At 42.8% G+C, this 17,180-nt stretch overlaps 1 long non-coding RNA gene across 2 annotated transcripts in view; it reads right to left on the bottom strand.

Moving 5' to 3' along the window:
- The window catches only part of LOC149858034 (uncharacterized), a 114,777-nt gene extending 97,921 nt beyond the window's left edge, over window positions 1–16,856 (bottom strand). The window contains exons 1-4 of one of the 2 annotated variants that reach the window (XR_016443913.1): window positions 16,725–16,856; window positions 4,796–4,902; window positions 2,349–2,454; window positions 2,133–2,201 (exon numbers count right to left, since the gene is read on the bottom strand). This is a non-coding gene — a long non-coding RNA (uncharacterized LOC149858034). Of the gene's footprint in view, window positions 1–944; window positions 2,202–2,348; window positions 2,455–4,795; window positions 4,903–16,724 lie in introns of those variants that run through there. The other variant, XR_016443912.1, reaches the window with a different exon arrangement.
- Window positions 16,857–17,180: the final 324 nt, after the last annotated feature.

Here is a 17,180-nt window from a genome sequence, read left to right as displayed (position 1 = left end):
ACTGAATTGAAGCCTTTATGCCTGCTGTTTGGTTAGAGGTGAGCTTGATTGTCCCGATTCTGAATACTTGTCCTCCCTATGAACAGCAGTGCTTCATGCACAGCAAGTGCAACCACTCCATTGTTGATAAAGCTTCCAGGACTTAAAAAAAAAACCCCCAGCATATTTTTGCCATCACCCGCCATGCCTAGCAGAAGTCAGAATGAAGCCAGACAAAAGAAAACCAGAAACAGTTCAAGTGCCACACACACAGATGCTAATTCACCACAAATAATGAAGAGGAGCATTCAACTCCGTTCAAAAGCTAATGCTGTCATGCAAGATGGAGTCACTGAACCACAGAAAAACTCTGCATAATTTATATACATTATAGATTTTCCCGAGACGTAGAAAGCCCAAATCTATGTTGGATGCAAACAAACCAGGAGCAAAAAGGAGTGAAGACATGGGGGAGCATTGTCAAGAAAGTTAAACAAAATAGGACCAGATCTTCAGCTGAGGTGAATGGGTGCAGATGTACAAAAGTTAAGCTACAAGAATTTACATTTGCTGAGAATCTGACCTGTTTCCTTTCCCCCCATTTTTCCCCTTTCATCAACAAGACTTTTTATGTTTGATGCTTTGTGACATTAAATCACAAGATGTGACTCATCAAAAATTGAATAAAAGTTTCTGTTCAATGACTTGTTTATAATGTGGAGAAGCAGTGTTCTGAAATTGGTTTTGCATTATTCTTGTGAGCTGAGCCCTTGGAAGAACTCTTTGTCTTTGTTAAGACAGACGTGGATAAGAGCAATCAAATTAACTTGAATCATTAATATTTTAATTTCCAAAAATGCAACCGTCTCAAAATACACACGTGAATTGCATGGATTTGAATTTTTAATAGATTTAATTCCATTCAGGAATGAAAATGAAGCTTTCGGTTTCAGAGAGCGGCGGCGAAGATTTTTACTCAAAAAGTAAATTAAGAAAATGAAATGGTGCCTGTTTTACAGGACAACTAATTTTAAAATGTAATGTTTGTGTAGACACATTTGTACTGGCCATGGAAAGGAGAATACAAATCAACAGAATTTATACAGTTCTTTCAAATTCCAAATTGTTGTGTCTTGCAATTAAGTTTTTACATTGATGTACAGGACATGCCTTCCAGCTCTTGGAGTTAATTGCATTACTTATTATTTCTGACAGAAATGACACTTGACGTGGATATTTAAATTTCCCCGACACTCCACAAGAGACTGCAGAAATTAACAACTGACCGCGCGCACCCGAGGACAGACTTCCAGCTTTTTGTCACCGACTTCCACACCCCAACTGCCTAAGTAACTTGTCAACTCCTTATAGGCTTACACTTTCACTGGTTCAGGAGGGGGGCTCACCTATGCATTACTTTCATACCCCAAATTTCTATTGATTTCTTAGTACACCTGAAACAGGAAGGGGCTTGATTCAGCACAGCTTACATATGTATCCCCATGGAACTGAAAAGGGAAGACCTCAGGCCTGCTAATATTGGTAGTGAGAGACTCATCTGCATATATGAGGCACGGCAAGAACTTACAATCATTTCGTTAAAACCTGTATGTACCATCTGTTGGACGAGTCAAATTCGGTGGGCAAGTTTCTATAGAGTTGTCTGTATTTCATAGGGTTTTAATGAATGTCTGGTGCAGTACACAAATAACGGACCTTAGGCAAGAAGTCCTTTGAATGCAAATTATCATTAACATTGTACCAGAAAGAAAAGAAAAGAGATCCATTAGCTAAATATTTTTAAATTGTATCTACCTGCAAACCCTCTCATCCAATTCTCACAACGTATTTCTACTGCATCATACTACACTTTTATAGATGGAATTAATAACATTGTGCCATATGATTTATCAAAAAATAAAGAATAGAAGATGATATATTATGTATGGGGACGTGGCTTGTTCTATGACATCTCTGTCCTTGCACATTACATACTGATTACATTTTAGACCTTCTCCAGGAGTTATAATGACAGCACAGCTAGATGATCTCCTTTAAATGAGGGACTGAAAATATATCATATTGGTTTCCTTTATCACCATCATCATCATAGGTTATTATTAAGGCTATTATTCTGCCACAGTCATTCTTACTGCGTTTTGTATTTTCTCCTCTGAGTGGCATGCTGGATCTCAAGAATCAGTTTCTTCATATTCAGAGATCTGTAACCAACACACACACAAAAAAATCATAACCTTTATTATTCGTACTGTTGTCAACCCCAAGGTCCCAATTGTGGGCTAACAACACACTCTGCTAAGTGTTCTACAAGCATAGGGCAAAAAGAGGCCCCGCTTCAAAGAGCTTACAATCTGTGTGACATCTGTGTGGCTGCTGGACGTTGAGCAGAGGCCAAGATATCAGTGGGAGTGAGACTGCTCAGCGGTTTTGAAGATCCGGTCATTTACGTAGGTGCTGAAATAAAGATTTAGGAATGTAGCTTAAAGCTCCTCATACTTTAAAATTTCTTTTATGTCACAAGTTTCACTGGCAAAATTCAAGCAGTGCTTATATTACGCTCCAATCAAGACCAGAAGGTTGTGTATACATAAGCCTTCCCCCCCCCCCCCACATCTTAAACTTTTCCCACTTAGTACTAAAACAGGGACAAGAGTGATAAGAAAGGATGCCCCATGTAACAGGATTGCTAGAGCTGATCCACCATTTCAGATAATCCTACTCAGGGCAGACGCGGATGATGTGACACAGTCAGTTGAATCACCTCCCCTCCTTTCCTGTGGTCCATTCTTTATGGTTCTTTGACCAGACTGATGTCCTCAATCACTGATTTTGATCTCTCCTTTTTCACTTCTGCCAGGCCTCAGCTGAAAAACAATCATGACCCCCTTTCCCCTTCTTCTCCTTTTGAAGGTCATTGAACGTGCTGTTGACTAACATTGTCTGGAGTGTCTTCCCTTAGCTCCATCCCAGACTTCCGATTACCAATCCAACTAGAAAACTGTTTCTCAACTTGTCTCTCCAGTACTAAGCACAAAATGCAGGCTCCATCTCTGACTGGGGTTTCAAAAGCTGTCACAACAAATAACCTTTTTAATGTTAAACACTAACACTCACTTACTCTGCAGAGGAGGAAAAACCAATCACTGATGAAAAATTAAAAGTGCCAGGCAGTAATAACAGCATCTACCACAGGGGTGAGCAATTGTTTGGGCTGGAGGGACTCTTAAGGAGTTTTGCTTTTAGTGCGGTGTTGAGGGCCAGGGTATGGAGGGGGTGATGACCCAACCTTGGCCCCCCATCATGGCTGTTCACACCAGCTGATGTGGTAGCAGGAGAGGGGGGGAGAAAGTCAGGGAGACACCAACTGATCCTACCTTAACCACACCTGTTGGGTGTGCTGGATGGAGTGGGCAAGTGGGCATAGTCTCCATGGAGGCCCACCTGGGACCCCTGCATGCAGGGCACGCTCAGCTGGGCAGATGGGATGGGGCCACGTGGGGCTGGGGAGCAGTGTCCGGGAGCAGGACTGGTAAATAGGACCATCCACCCAGCCAGGTGTGCCCTGCCTCCATGGGGACCCAACCTGCCCACTCCTCCCAGTGCCTCCAGTGGTGGGTACAGAGTGGACAGGCCAGGATGCCTGGGCAGCAGGCAGGGCCTGGTGGTGGAGACACTGGCAGCAGCAGCCGGAAGTGGGAGGGCAGAGTGAACCACTATCATGGGGGCTCCAACTACATTGCTGCCCCGCTCCAACCAGCACCTGGCCCCATGGATTACAGCTCCCAGTGTGCCCAAGAGCCATGCACAGGCATAGGGCTGTGCGCTGTGCCAGGTGGCACCTCTGTACCTGGGGGTGGCAGGACTAGGCACATGAACCTGGGATACCAGGGCCAGGTGGGGGCTGAAGCACTCACTGCAGGCTGGACAGAATCACTTGGTGGGTCAGATCCAGACCACGAGCTATATTTTGCCCATCCCTAATTTACAGAAAAATCTACCAAAGTAAAGTACAGAGAACATAGAATGAGAGAGTGAGAGAGAGAGAGAGAAGATAAAAAAATTATAACCCCCCCACCCCGAAAAATACTTATAGGAATATGGATATCAGAAGCTTTTGGCATAAATAGCGAGGCAGCACATGGGCACCATGTCAGTCTTAGAGGTATCAGTGGTACAGAAACTCCAAGGCAAGTTCTCTGAGGAGCCTAAAGATCATTTTCCGAATGCTATCCTATCTACAGCAATGATGCTGTGTGATTAATACCCAAGAAACATTAGGGTCCCTGTTTAACAGGAACCATTCTTTATACAGAAGCAATAACATTAGGCTTGATTGAAAAATTATTAGGAAAAATAACTCTTTTTATGGTATTCTCTGCTTCCTGGATAGTAAATAATTGTCTCCTATCATAGGATTTTTGCCCTATTATATGCTTCAGTAATTCAATCGGCTTTATAGCATTTTCCAAATCTTTGCGCTAAGCTATGAAATTCTACCTTTCAGAGATCCCTGTGGTTGAGGGTTTTTTTCTTTGGTAATACTGAAGTGCATATACTTGATTTAAAATGCAGATAGATTACATAGCTCAAGATGCACACACCTTAATAGATATTCTGCCCTGAGTAAAAAGCAAACAGCTGGCACATTTGATACTTATTTATCCCCATGCAACCCCACTGACTGAACCAAAATTGAATCACTGCTAATCAAGAATGATATCTGGCTTATCAGCATGTAAATGGAATCTAAAGGAGCACATATCTTCATAAAACTGATTTCATAAAACAGCCTTACTCAAAAGATAGTGACTGTCAGTCCTCTGTCCAACATCCATTACATTACTCTTGGGGTTTACACAGTTGTAAATGAAGATCCAGTTCGTTTGAAAGAGATGTGCACAACTGCAAGGAAGGAAGAGATGAAAAAACAGAGATTAAAATGGATCAGCTGTTCATGACACTGTCATTTCAGAGTTTTCTAGTGATCAAAGTTATACCTTTTATGTAAAGAAGTGCCTCCAAGGGTCACATACACACATGCAAGCAATGGTTATGCTAGACATGATTTTTTTTTAATCAAAGCCTGATAAATGTACTTAACTATGTGACTCTTTTTAGTGCTAAGATTTTAGAGGACAATATTGCATTATCTTTCCTGTAGCTCTTATAAGCCCAAACCCTCAAAATAGATCTAAACACCGGGTCCTGGATACATAGGTTATACAGGCCAATTCTTAGCTCCAATGAGTCCCTTTTATACTACTTCAGCAGTGGTAAAAAAACTTTAACGTGCACTTAGGTACAATATATACCTGCCTTAGAGTCCTTATCACTGTCAGAGTAGTGTGGAGGGGCCTTGTTTTAAATGAAAATGCACATCATAGACATTTTATTCCAGAGACACATGGAAAGCCTTGTATCTTCACGTGGCTCATGAACAGGGCAGTTCCTCCCGAAGCATACTCAAATCCCCAGCGATCTCTGAAGGCTTAGGGAGATCCAGGTAATTTAAAGCCCTAATAGTCTCCCTAAGTGCCCTTTTGCACCATTTTGACAGCCTTGATCACTTGAAGGACAGAAGTAATCTGCTGCCACTCTAGAACTTTTTGATGGCACATATAGAGCCCGTAATATATCACTATCCAGAAAAAGGACAAAAATGTTACAGGTCATTACATAACTTAAGCTTGTCAAGTCCAAGCGGGTTAAATACTCTGACATTTACAACAGACACATTTTGTTTGTTTGCTTGTTCATTTGCTTTGTTTCTTTTCTATGTATCCTGACCCCAGGATAAGAGATAAGTAAAGTGCCTCTGGCAGGGAGGTAAGTCAGACAGGCCAGAAAACATCGATAATCTAACTCAACATCTAAATGGAAAGCGAAAAGATTAATAAAAAATGGATGAACTGTTAGCAAAGCTTTTTCAAGCTTTTAGAAGCATTTGGAAACTAGGAGATTATTATCATCCCCCTAGAAAACATGTTTTCTCTTTCAATTTAATGTTGCAGAGTTTTGTCTTGTGCTTCCCTATGTACTGAACCATTAAACAACAATGCAATGCAAACAAACAATGTAAAAAGGCATTATATTGTCAGAGTTATTTTTGTATTAAAAGGAAGTCTCTTCAAGGAGTTTTTGGATTTAATAAGAGTTTCCTCAGGTTTTCTTCTTGGAAATCATCTAGTTCTTCCTCAGACAGTATGACCTAAATCTTTCCAAAGTGCACACAGGGGAGTATACTGTGTCACAGCCAAGACCACATTAGAAAAAAAAAATCAAATCACTGTTGGCCAATCCAATAAAAATAGCTAATTTTTAAATCTCTTTCTCAAAATCAAAGGCCAGTGAATGTCAGTATTGGCCATGAAACCCTGGGGAAAAGGTCATGGCTGGTGGGCCATTGAATTGTTCTCTAGATTTCTTCCAACAAAGCTACCCACAAACAATGTAAGTAGGATAGTTTTTTAAAAAAGAAGTGAGAGTGACTAAACAAGTGTATCCGAACTATGTCCCAGTAAAGGCATGAGCCAATGGAAGCAATGTCATTAACTGATACTCCTCTAGCCTGTGAAGTGCTCTAATTTGGTGGGTGGGTGGAGATTAGCAAAACAATTCATTCCTAAGAGAGCTGTTTCTGCCTTTTTAGTAATATCTAATGCTTCAATGTAGGTGTTTTTCTGCAAATGAGGTATATTTTTCTTAAGTAATGAATGGTATGGATGCTGAGGTTAATAATAGATTAGACAGATGGCTAGTTTCTATTGTACAAGTCCATTTTCTATGTTAATAAACTAAAAACCACCGGCTTATTAGAGGTGCATGTGTGGGCGGGTGTGCGCACATGCGTGTGTGCAAAGGGTGCCTTGCATGTACATGTGGATCTCTCATCTTCCCATAGAGAGGGGTGATTAAGCTACCTGAAACATCATCTATTTTTTCTGCAGGTCCTGTGGACACCTTCTGATGGTCCAGGAACCGGAACAGAATAAGACAATGGGATGGGGTAGAGATATGTACTGTTCACTTCTATGGCCCTGCAGGGATGCTAAGAGCAAGAAAAAGGAAAATTGGGCTGCATCTTCTACTCCAGGGACCCTCTCTCTTTGGAAAGATGGTCCTATAACTCACATGGAACTGTATCACCAGATGTGCTCAGAGATACATAGCCTCTGTATCCACACCTCCTTGTCACCCACGGACCCGTGGTGGTATGGGTGTATATCCAGTTCTGTAAATCAAAGGGGTAACTATGTCGAAGGATTTTTCACAGGAATCTCTTTGCTCCTGCCCCATTCAAGCTGCTTCTCTTCAGCTTCTCATCTGTATTTCAAGCCTATCCTATTGGCAGAGACATAGCTTCTTGAGCCAAGAAGCCAGTGTACTGCAACCTGAAGTCTGTATCTTGCAACAGGGTGCAACAGCACTTCATTTTAGACTCTTACCATGGACCCAGCTGCACTGATGTCAGATATGCTGTTCCTATTAAATACCTAAGTAGGTGGCAACTCTGTGCTTAATTAGAAGCAGTCAGCCTCACATTTCCTTCTGTCAGATATTCTCCAAAGACATCTGAACTGAGGATGCAGGTCTCAGAAATAAAAGTTCAGAGCAAATGTTTTATTTGGGCCAGAAATGTCAATTACTTAACAATTCTCCTTTCCAAGTACAGTTGTCAAATTAATCTTCTCTCAGCTACATGTCTATGAAACCCAGATGCTAGTTACTTTAAATCAAGAGTGTATCTTCTTTATAAGGATGTAACCTCCTCCATCATGCTATGTTAGTGTCAAGTTGTGATATACATGACACATTATAGCAAAACTGAAGTGAGGCCTTATGGACTGTCACCAAAAATGTTTTCACAATGCAGTCATCTTAGAAATACTGGTTGAATTGTTCGCTCTTCCAAACAGTTTCATCATCTAAGTATTCATGGGTTTACGCTAGAGAGACAAGTTCTTCTGTTGTTTCCTAAAGCCCTGGTAGGGACAGGATACACCTCCTAATTCCTGTGACAAATTTAAGAACAGGAGGGTTTAAAAGAGACAGCTTGTAAGAGAAGTTTTAAACATGTAACAACTTGGATATATAGGCTAAGTACAGGCAGTCAAAAGGACCGAGGTTGAATTGATTCAATCTTCGCAGGTTTTTCTAAGATTGAACCGATAAGCAAGTGAACAGCCGTTCATTTTTGATTCTTGAAATGCAGCCGCATGCCTGCAGTGACCCAAGCCAGAAGCCAGGGGGTGCTAGAGCACTTCTCCCTGCTCGGCTGGAGCAGACAGCATGGGCCAAGTCTAGCCTACACACTCTGTGAGGGGGAGCATAGGGGAGGCGCCAAGCATCCTGGGATGCTGGTGGACTATGAGTTAACTTGAACCTGGGACAGAAGTTCAATAAACCAATTCAACCTAAATCAGTGAAGTCTGATACTACATCCATCCAGGTTTGTCTTAAACTGGTTTTGGCCATTTTGAAAGTTGTTTATGTGCACTGAATTTCTGTTGTGTTACAGATCTGAACCAGCTGCCAATCACTTGCACCGGTGTGTGTGTCATTTCTGTCCCTAGCCGTAAAGACCATTACCAGCTCTGATAGGAGGGTTACACAATGGTTAGAGAATAGATTAAGAATAAGATGTGGGTTCAAACCCCTGGTGTTCCACAGACTTTCTGTGGGACCTTGGGCAAGCCATCTAGGTGCCCTGTTCCCCATCCCATAACATGGAAAAAACAGTATTTATCAATCTCAGAGGGGTTCTGCAATGGTAAATTCTAGCCTTGTTCAAGCATTTTAGATGCATCCGCTTTCCATTGGAAGGGACTGCTTCATTAAAATCTAAATACTTCCTGGGAACCAGTCAATGTTTATGAGCTTTTTGTTTTTACTGGGAAACAGATCAAAATGATTCATTATTGAAATGAAATTATATAATAATAATGTCAAAATATTTTGCTTAAGGTTAAAATATAATTTCATGTTTTTGCTTCATTATAACATCTTATTCTAATATTATATATAATGCTAAATATAGTTAATATAATGTATTGTGCTACTTGAACATTATTGAGATTAAGCTATTCAAAATGAAAACAATTCAACATTGCCAAAAATCAAGCCGGAACCTGGAATCATTCAAACATTTTTTTTATTATTATTATTGCTTTTTCTCAAGAAATTTCAAGCGGCCTTTGTTCTGAATTGGAACGAAAACACTTTTCAGATTTTCAAAATCCCCCATGGAGCAGAAATGCTAGTGTCTGAGCAAGTCTAATAAATACAAGGAAACACAATCCAAACATCTCTCCCAAACCATAGATTTTATTATGGTAAAACAAATTAGCAGAAAAATTAGCAGCACTTTTCAATAGTGCCTTCTCATCTCTTATCCCAAAGCACTTCAGTTTCAACTGTTCCACCCACTCACAGGGAGCAATATTTGGTGTGATATTATCTGGTGCCTTACTGTAAGAGCAGTCTCGCTGGAGTCAACGGGAGCACACGGCTGTCAGCCTCTCACAGCCCTAACACCAAATGTAATGAATGCCAACATAAACTATAACACCAAATGTGATGAAAGTGCAAAATGAACCATTATGCTTGGACGATCCCCAATTAGCCACCCTATGATCCTCTTATGAGCCCACTTTTGCTCTCTTTCCAGGGTGGTTTCCCATGTTGGCCTCTCCCTTGGGCAACGTTCCCTTCAGGGATTACCTTCTCTTCTCTCTTTCCATTTCCTACAGCTGGCTAAACAGCTTTTGAGACCCTGCTGCTGACCTCCCTTCTATCCTCCTCTCTTCATACTCACCATTGGTTGCTAGCCTGGCCCCAAGATGCTCTTTAACCTTCTCTTTAGCAGGAGGGAGCTACTCTGTGCTATCCCAAGGGACATGAACAGTTAGTTACACAGGACGTTAAATTTGCTGTAGGACTCATTCTTGTAGTGTAAATGACTCTAAGATCCAGGGGAACTGAGTGCAACTCTACAACAGGAGAAATGAAACAACAGCAACCAACATTTCCATTGAAGATAGATACCAAATTTCACACTCCAAATGCAACTATATTTGATAACGTGGGGGAAAAAATGAATCTAAAGTAAAGTAAACTCAAAAGACAGCAATGTAGTGGCCTGGATACATCATTTATTCTTAGAAGTGCAGAGAGTCAAGACGATGACACTTGTGACTGGCCAGTGTTTCTGAGGGTCAGGCTGGAAAATGGCATCAGGCTTTTGTATGGAAGCATCACAGACTGAAAAGCCCACACAGGTTATATGAGAATAAACCAGGCTCAACAGAGGGACTCTTTCATCAAGCATCCACTTTTGGTGAAGAGGATTTCTATCCCTGACATGAGTCCCCTGCAAGGTCTGCCTGAAGCACTTAAGTGCAAGTTAGTATTTTGGTGACCTGGTGCATTCCACCTCAGGATACATCCTGCTCCCAATAATCATATGCAAAACTCATGCTGACTTCAAAGGAAGAGACACCATTACGGGTCTGTGCCTAATCCTAATTTTTCCAGTTGGAATATCTTCTTTGGCTTCAGTGGCGTTTAGATTAATGGTTATAGTCTTGAATCATGCTCCTATCCATGCTTAAAGCTCTATCCTTTTTCTTCTTCCCCTTTCCTTTTCTTTCCATTATTTTAGGAATACTGGCACTTTTTATAATTGCATTTTCTTAAATAAATTGTTACCAAAGGGGGTAATGTTTACACTTCTCCACCGTTTTTAAACGTAAGATAACTATACCATGTGTACAGCCAATATAGCAATCGGGCACCCCATAAATACTAGAGCAGTAATGGTAAATAGCAACAAATGTTTACTTACAGCAAATATAATTGCTTGATTTGCAAACTCCTTTACAAACAAATCACTCAGAAAGGCCACATTTCTATTCCTTCCTGGCACTGCAAACATTGAAACTTACATTTTAAAGTTAAATTTTAATTGGATTTCCTCTTACAAATGCAGCAAAAATATCCACATTACTTCTTATTTAATTTACTCTGATCATGCTTAGAGTCCCCAAGCTTTCCATCAGCGCAGTCAACATTACTCTTGGTCAACAGAGGATATCTTTATTTATTATATCACTTTGCGCATCACTCTCTCCTAATAGGAACTTTGCAATGACTTTGGGTTTGAAAATGATCCAGGTTAACTCTTCAGTTGTCTTCTTCATAGCAGGACCTGAATGTTTTCTATTGAAAAATAGCAGGACCCTTGAACTCAGCTGAGACAATGGCATTAGCTTCTCCTGGCTTGCATTATTCATCTACAGTCTGGCTATGCAGCCCATTGTGAATGTTAAGAAGATCAGCTTTATTTACAAAAATCCCAGATAAAAATAAGGAAAGCCTGTTGCCAGACCCTGTGTAGCCCACTGTCAGCAGTCAGAAAGACCCTGCGTGCACTGCAGGTCCATGCCATGAGTAATGCAACAATCTTCTGGTTACTTTCTTTCCAGATGAAGTCTTTTTATCAAAATATAACACTTCAAACTTGGTGAAGCAGAGAGGCAGTGTCACCTAGTGGCTTGATATGGGACTAGATGAACAGGAGATCTTTCCAAATGGTTTTGTGGATGCCTTCATCAAGGTACCACACCCTCATGTGCCAGGTAACTTTAGATGAGACACTTAACCTCAGCATCTCATTCGGCCTGATGCAAGTGAGCAAAGTGGTGAGGAGAAGAGAGGCTAGAAAGCTGCTCTCAGACTTACATGCCTTTAGAAATGGCCAAGAGCACCCAGGATTGACAGTGTCATACCAGTCTTCAGAAATCCCTCATAGTCGAGGAAGATTGTCTTCCATGATTGTCTTATTGTGTGTCCGAAGATGGCTGATGAGGCCTATCTGAGATTGACAGACTCTACTGCAACTAGGACGTGTGTTTCTGTGTGTGGTGGATGGCACTGACTTTTTTTTTGGTCCAAGGCACACTTCTGCCACTCCCACTTTTCCATCGCCTGTTGTTGTCATGAGTTTTCGAAGTACTGCGATCCCTGCAGAAGACTCTTCCTCCATTTGGGGCGGTCATGGGCAATTGACTCACACAAATTGAAATCAGTGTTGCATTTTTGTTTAAGCTGGCTTTGAGGATATCCCTGAAGTGCTTTTTCTGCCCTCTGCTTGAGCGTAGGCATTGGCTGATCTGGGAGAATAAAACTTGCTTCGGAAGTCCACAGTCAATCATCCAGATGGCATGGCCCAATCAAGTTGATGTTAGATGATCTCAATACTCATGCTTGCTTGCAGGAGGATGCTGACATTGGTGTCTATCTTCCCACTGGATTCAGTGGATTTTCCACAGGCAGTCTGGATGGTACTTCTCTAACACCTTTAGATGTCACCTGTATGTTGTCCACATCTCAGCTCTGTACAGCAAGGTAGGGATCATGACTGCTTGATATGCCAGGACCTTGGTTTTAGATCTGATGTCACAATCTTCTAACACCCATTTCTACAGGTGTCCAAAGGCTGCAGTTTCACATTTGAGGCGATGCTGGATTTCTTCAATGTCAGCCTTCTGCAAGAGATGGCTTCCAAGGTGCAGGAAATAAACAATGTTCTCCAGTTGCACCATGGATGTGGATTACTGAAACTGGGGACTGTTCATTAGGAGCTTGATGGTGGAGGACTTTAGTCTTGTGAACATTAAGTGTCAGTCCTATTTTCTTGTATGCCTTGGTAAAGCCACTGATGGCTGCCTGAACATGTTTCTGAGTGAGCACACACTACAGCATCATCAGCATCCTGGAGCTCAATGACTGAGGGTGGGGTGTCCTGGTTTTGACCCGGAGTTGGCTGAGGTTAAACAGCTTACCATCCCCATTTGGTAGTTTAGCTCCTCTCCAGCTGTAAGGAGCTGTAAGCAATGGTCACATGTAGCATCATGGCAAGGAATATTGAGAAAAGTGTTGGAGTAACGATGCAGCCTCAGGGTTTTCATACAACCTCAAGGGTAGGAATTGCTAGTAAAAGCCAATGCCCTCTCCCCAGTCTCAGCTCAGTTGCTTGAATATAAATTGGTGTGCTCATCCCTACTGGTTCCCAAGCACCGTATAATGTGCTGAACTAGGCACTAGCTTAATACCAAACAAACAAAAATACAGCTTCAGCAAGTTGTATGCATCAGGACAGCATGACCCCCTTCCCCATGGGGTTTAGTTCTACTTTGCAGAGATCACTTGGTTTGAATCATCATGGGGATGTAGATTTGTCTGCATTCAAAAGCAGAATTTGGGCCGCATTTCAACTCAAGTGATTCAGGACAAGTAAAACTGAAGTACTGGTCAACCCGTGTGTGCATGCATGCGTTTGTGTTTCATATTTTCCTTGTCCATATCGTACAATAAATTCATTTTTTAAATGTTAACAAGCTGATTCACCTCTGATAAACAGACTTGCGATGAGCCTGAAAAACAGCAATGACCTCCCATACAAATTAATTAAGTTATATGCTATTAATGACTATTTCTTAGTGTATGGGTCAACAGACTTTTAGAGCCAAGGAGTAAGTGACTCTGCTGTATATAATCATACTCATGTTTTATATTTAAGTCTTATTCAGTTGCACATATGAACTGATACAGTGCTGTGGAAAAATAACCTAACAGCAATGTGCTTATAAGATAGGTCCATTTAGGTGAGCAATAGATTGCAGTCAATACTGAAATGCTTCGATGGACTTTGAAAGGACCCGAGTCAATGTACTGCAGACAAATGAATCTGAAGTATGAACTTAAGGTCTGAGAGAAACCTACCATTATTCCCATTAAAAGCATTCACAATGATTGTTCCATCCTCAAAATGAGGGAGAAAAGGCAGAGAGGTGCATTTCACTGCCTAAAAACAAGCTATTTGCCATCTTCCACTAGTAGATTGCTGCATTCCCAGGTCTGTGCAACAGCAGCTCCCTGCTATCATAGCTACCATCTACTTTCATAGCTATACCATAGCTTAGTGCCCCAGTTCTTAATAACAATGGCTTTGTGTGGGAGGGAGTACTATTTGGAAGTAGGGAACCAAGGTCTTTATATCTAGGTTTGCGATGAAGCAGGGGAATGAATCCAGCTCTCTCAAATCCCCAGCCTAACCTCCATATAACTGGAGCATCCCAGCTCTCTGCAGCAGGGTGTACTTTCTCCCCCAAAAGTACCACTGCCACTGATAAGAAAATATATCTTTTCCCTCTCCCACTACTTTGGTTTCCTGTCCTGGATTGGCTACTGCTACTGCTACTGGATGGGGAATGGAAGGTGAATGCACAGACCCCCCGAAAATGGCAGCTACCACTAATGAGAGTGGAGGAAGAAGGTAGCCAGTCACTCTAAGTTTTTGTGGCCAATTCCAAAAATCTCCAGCTGGGGTCTAATTCAGTTATGGCTACTTTGGCAAAGGCATTTTAAATTGGAGGTGCTGAGCTCGGGCACCACAAAAAAAGTGAAGTACAGATTTAGTAAAAGACAATAAATGTGTCATTAAGTATGAATGTGTGCATGTTTAGAATCTGAAAAAAGGGCACGTCATCTGGAAAAACTGATTTTGAAAAACAGAAATGATGACTAACTGCCAGGCCAACAACACATGAGTAGTAGGACTGCGTGAAGCTTCGGTAGTTGATTCAATTTGGAGGAGATGCGGCCCAATTCGGGGACCAAATCTCTGAATCCCAATCAAACTTGGGAGACAAAGTAAAAGCTCCAAACGGTTTTGAAGCATCTGCATTGATTTGGAAAAGCTTCAGAAAGGATTCAGCCAATTCAGAGATTTAGCCATAGACTAAATAGGCAGGTGACAGCTGCCTTCAGCTGGTAAGTCTGTTGGGGTTGGAGGAGAGGGGAGGGAAATGGCATGGGGGAGGGAGGGATTGGGGCTGGGGCTGGGACAAGTTGCCCAACTGAAGCGGAGGTGGGCACGTTACTCAGATAGGGAGGTGGGGGGCCACAGGATGCAGGCACAGCAGCCCTGGGAGCAAGGGCTCTGCCCTGCTGCCACTTGCCAAGCCGGGGTGGGAGGGAGGCAGGATGTGGGCACAGCTCACTCCAGGCAGAAGGGGGCAGGTGGCATAGGGCATAGCCCCCACTCCCAGTGCTACCACACCCACATCCCATGCACCTCCGCGCTGGCTCACAAATAGCAGCAGTGCCCCCACTCCCAGCGCTGATATGGGTGCAGCAGAGCTGGGAGTGGGGGCTATGTCCTGCTGCCGCCTGGAGTGAGCTGCACATGCGTTGCACCCCGCCCTCGCTGTGTTGGCTGGGGAAGCGGCAGCAGAGCATAGCTCCTGTGGCTCCCCCTGCTGGGGCAGAGGCAGAGCAGGCACAGCCAGAGAAGCCACAGGAGAAGGCCCCATAGCTGCCCTGTCCATCCCCATCCCCTGCCCAGCCCAGTCTCCTGGCACTTTAAAATGAAAACAAATAAATAAAAAGCCCCTTACTTATTGGCTCTGGCAGCAGCAATTGGGACCTCTGGGCACCCATGACAGAGCCCTCCCATGTAGCGCAGGGGCAGTGGGAGGCAGCAGAGATTGCCCTCCCCCCACACTTGGTACCTGCATGACAGCTGCCCCATGGCATGGGTGTAGTGTGGCACGGCAGGGCTCTGCGCACTGCCTGGGAGCTGGGGTGGCTCCACCTGTCAGCCAAAGCCCAGCACTGCTCAGCCCTAGTAACCCCAGTTCCCAGACAATGCGATGCAATAGCAGTGGGGGGGCTGTGCCATGAGCGCACAGGGGCCCCAGTTGCCACTGCTGCAGCCAGTGAGTATGGGGATTTTTTTTTTTTTTTTTTTAAGTGCTGGGGCTATTCTGGGCCGGGCAGGGAGAGGATGGGCAGAGCAGCCATGGGGCCTTCTCCCACGGCTCCCCGCACCCCGGGAGAGCAGGCACAGCCGGAGGGGCTGCCCGAATGTGCCTGCCTCTCTCTGGCCGATCTGAATCACTGAATCTCTCTGAATCAGCACCAAATCTTCCAAAGCCAATTCATCCAAATCGATTCAGGACAGTGATCCAAATCTCCAAATCGAATCACTGTCTTCCAAATCAGCCGGATCCAAATGGAATACTTCCCTATTCACACAGGCCTAATAAGCAGCCCTGTGGATTTTGTGCATGAGTGCTGGCTACAGTGGGAGTAAACTGAAGCACAAGAAACAGTGCTAAATCAGAGCTCTTTGATATGCATAAATGCTAAGAAAGAAGTGAGAGAGAGAGAGATCTAAAGTGAACTTTGGCAAACCCAAACCTGCATCAGGGATTTAACCAACCCAACCTCCACACGTGTGCTCCCAGATTGAGAACTTGTAAGTCACGTTGTAGCCTGGAGCAAAATTTGGCAGCTAAATCATAACTCCTCCCTCGCCTCCCTCCCGAAAAACAGAGTATTATAATGAAAACCCTAACAGACCCTGAAGTGCAGAAGCATGAACAGCATTTCTACAATATTAAAAAAAAGTTTCAAACAGCTACTTTAAAAACAGAGTAATAGCCAAACAGCATAAACTTGACATCAAACCCAAAGCACAGAAGCATTTTACTGAGAGAGAGCAAATTCATCATCCTGCCAGTCAGTAATTTTATAAAAGCTCTTATTCTCATTATGCCTTTTAGTGTTTTAACTAGAGAAGAAAAATATGAACAGTTTTAATATTTTCCCGGCCGGCTGAAGTCGGTTTAAGGGTGGCTGACCAGATGGGAGAGACTTACTTTTAAAGTATTGCGCTTTGCTTCCGATTCCCCCCAGCACAGAGAGGAAAGCACTTCTGCAAATCCCAAGCCTTCCTCATGAAAACAGTTTTAATGAGGAAAACAATAATCTCTCTCTCTCTCTCTCAAGTGATTTTGAAATGTATTGCCGTTACTGCTGAGATCACCATAAGAAAAAACACCTGGAATGTGTTTCATACGGTCCAAGAGCTGACTGTGAAAGAAATAATCTCTGAAGACGAGGTGAGTAAAAGGGAAAGCTTGCCGTATATGGCAACGGCAATCTGCTCTGCAGTGAGATAGGAGCTGCAGTTCAGCAATTGCTTAAATAGAACAAACGTAATCAATATTTCATGAGCTAACCTTCCAGCAACTTCCATCAATGAGGAAAGAATTTGCTGTCTTATATTATCATAGGAAAATAGGGCTGGAAGGGAAGGGACCTTCTGAGATCAT

Source organism: Crocodylus siamensis, chromosome 8, assembly GCF_052110815.1.
Source record: "Crocodylus siamensis isolate JL-2025a chromosome 8, ASM5211081v1, whole genome shotgun sequence".
Lineage (NCBI taxonomy): Eukaryota > Metazoa > Chordata > Crocodylia > Crocodylidae > Crocodylus > Crocodylus siamensis.
This window is presented reverse-complemented; position numbering and strand designations above follow the sequence as displayed.